Source organism: Nomascus leucogenys, chromosome 1a, assembly GCF_006542625.1.
Source record: "Nomascus leucogenys isolate Asia chromosome 1a, Asia_NLE_v1, whole genome shotgun sequence".
Lineage (NCBI taxonomy): Eukaryota > Metazoa > Chordata > Mammalia > Primates > Hylobatidae > Nomascus > Nomascus leucogenys.
In genome coordinates, this window is record NC_044381.1 from 94,054,163 (window position 1) to 94,057,328 (window position 3,166).

General features: G+C 46.9%; 1 pseudogene; it reads left to right on the forward strand.

Moving 5' to 3' along the window:
* The first annotated feature begins 1,228 nt into the window (after positions 1-1,228).
* LOC100595493 lies at positions 1,229-2,801 on the forward strand (annotated as a pseudogene).
* Positions 2,802-3,166: the final 365 nt, after the last annotated feature.

The window sequence follows — 3,166 nt, forward strand, 5'->3', positions numbered from 1 at the left end:
TTCAAGGACAGCTGGCAGGGACTGCACAGTCCCTGATTCCTCTCCGACAGTGGGAGCTTAGCTACTAGAAGCAGGAACTCAGTTGGTGTCTCGAGTCAGACAAAGAAGGGGAGGCCAGGCCAGAGGTGCCACGGAACTCCCCTTAGTTCTGAATGACAACTTTTAAACCTGCAAGGTCTTTGCTCTGGAGGGAGACATTAACTTTATTATACAGGAAAATAAACAAGTCTGATATCCGCTCTGAAGGGAAATACTATCTCTAAATTAAGGCTCACCTGTAACCCCAGTGCTTTGAAAGACCAGGGCGGTGGCTGGGTTTGGTGGCTCACGCCTACAATCCCACCACTTTGGGAGGCTGAGGCAGGAGGATCCCTTGAGACCAGAAATTTGAGACCAGCCTCAGCAACACAGGGAGACCCCATCTCTACATAAAACTGAAAAATCAGCTGGGCATGGGGGCACGTGTCTATAGCCCTAGCTACTCAGGAGGCTGAGGAATGCACCGCACTACAGCCTGGGCAACAGTGAGACTGTGTCTCAAAAACAAACAAAAAACTATATTTGACTATTCTGAATATACCATATTGAGATAAACTAGCTGTTCTCAAGAGCCCCTTTACATAATAAGATCAGATAAATTATAATTGTTGAGGTTTTTATACTTTTTTTTTTTTTGAGATGAAGTCTCACTCTGTTGCCAAGCTGGAGTGCAGTTGTGCAATCTCAGCTCACTGCAACCTCTGCCTCCCAGGTTCAAGTGATTCTCCTGCCTCAGCTACCCAGTAGCTGGGATTACAGGTGCGTGCCACCACACCCAGCTAATTTTTGTATTTTTAGTAGAGATGAAGTTTCACCATGTTGGCCAGGATGGTCTTGATCTCTTGATCCGCTCCCCTTGGCCTCCCAAAGTGCTGGGATTACAGACGTGAGCCACCATGGCTGGCACCCCCTGCCCTTTTTTTTCTTTGAGACAGAGTCTCACTCTGTCACCCAGGCTGGAGTGCAGTGGCACGATCTCGGCTCGCTGCAACCTTTGCCTCCCAGGTTCAAGCGATTCTCCTGCCTCAGCCTCCTGAGTAGCTGGGACTACAGGTGCCCACCACCACGCCCGGCTAATTTTTTGTATTTTTAGTAGAGATGGGGTTTCACTGTGTTGGCCAGGATGGTCTCCATCTCTTGACCTCATGATCCGCCCGCCTCGGCCTCCCAAAGTGCTGGGATTACAGGCATGAGCCACTGTGCCCAGCCAGGGTTAAAATCTTTTATAACAATTATTATGCTGCTGTATTAGGAAAGCACATCCTTCCCACTTAGTAACCACCCCATTTAGCCCCTCAAAGGAGCAAAAGATGCATTGTTCTTAGATGATTAGTGGCAGATGATAACCATATCTGTACCCATTGGCACCCTTACACAGTAACATTTCTGCTGTGCCTTCCTTTTTGTTAGAGGTAGCCTTCCGGGCGCATTTCATCCATTTGACAGGAGTGCTGACAAGAAACTCTTAGGTGATCAGGATCTAATAAGTCTGTGAGAGGTGGTCGTATTAAAACCCCTTTCAGTTGTACCTCCTTTATAAAAACTGTGTTTGAAACTTTCCACACCTCTTCTTGGCCCAAAGGTGATTATTTTTGTTCGGAAAATGTGAGATAACTCATCTGAGGTGAGGTTTTCTTTTAGTACTCCCAGGAGAAGATAATATTTCTCTTTTCACTTTGAAAGTTTTCCTTTAAAAATAATTTCTTGTTCGTCCCTCTCCAAGATGGCTGCTGAAGACGAGTTACTGCTGCCACAGCTCCCCGAGCTGTTCAGAACCAGCAAACAGCTTCTGGATGATGTAGAAGTAGCGACTGAACCTGCCGGTTCCCGGATAGTCCAGGAGAAGGTGTTCAAGGGCCTGGACCTCCTCGAGAAGGCTGCTGAAATGTTATTGCAGCTCGACTTGTTCAGCTAAAATGAAGATTTGGAAGTGATTGCTTTCACCGACCTGAAGTACCTGTTGGTGCCAGTGTTTCAAGGAGCCTTCACCATGAAACAAGTCAAGCCAGCAAGCGTCTAGATATTTGCAGTGGGCTCAAGAGCACTATAAACTACTTAACTGTGCCATTGCTATCATGTGGCAGAGCTTGAGCTGCCCAAAACCAAGAACGCAGCTGAAAATCACACTGCTAATTCCTCCATGGCTTATCCTAGCCTCATTGCTATGGCATCTCAAAGACAGGCTAAAAGAGAGAGACACAAGCAGAAGAAGGATTTGGAGCATAGGTTGTCTGCAATGAAATCTGCTGTGGAAAGTGGTCAAGCAGATGATGAGTGTGTTTGTGAATATTATCTTCTTCACCTTCAGAGGTGAACTGATATCAGCTTAGAAGAGATTGAGAGCATTGACCAGGAAATAAAGATCCTGAGAGAAAGAGACTCTTCAAGAGAGGCATCAATTTCTAACTCATCTCGCCAGGAGAGGCCTCCAGTGAAACCCTTCATTCTCACTCAGAACACAGCCCAAGCCAAAGTATTTGGAGCTGGCTATCCAAGTCTGGCAACTATGATGGTGAGTGACTGGTATGAGCAACATCGGAAATATGGGAGCATTACCAGATCAGGGAATAGCCAAGGCAACACCAGAGGAATTCAGAAAAGCAGCTCAGCAACAGGAAGGTCAAGAAGAAACGGAGGAAGAGGATGATGAACAAACACTCTACAGAGCTCGGGAGTGGGATGACTGGAAGAGCACCCATCCTAGGGACTATGGTAGCAATCAGAGCATGGGCTGATCTTCCCACAACATGAGAGGACTGAAGGGTGCACACTTCCCACGCCAAGGAAAACCATGCAGTCCTCACCTCCCTGGGCTTCCGCTTCAGCTGTGTACAACGAAGGCAAAGATGCTAAATCTTGCTTTGCATTCAATAAAGTGTCCAGTGATTAAAAAAAAAAAATTTCTTCTGAGATGCCTTCTATGTTCAGTCATTCTGCAACTTGGGCTGGAGAATGATGCTAATTATTTTTGGCTTCATTGGAGTAACTACTGGCCACTTGAAAATTAAATTTTGGCTGGGCGCAGTGGCTCATGCCTGTAATCCCAGCACTTTGGGAGGCTGAGGCGGGCAGACAGCCTGAGGTCGGGAGTTTGAGACCAGCCTGGCTAACATGGTGAAACCCCATC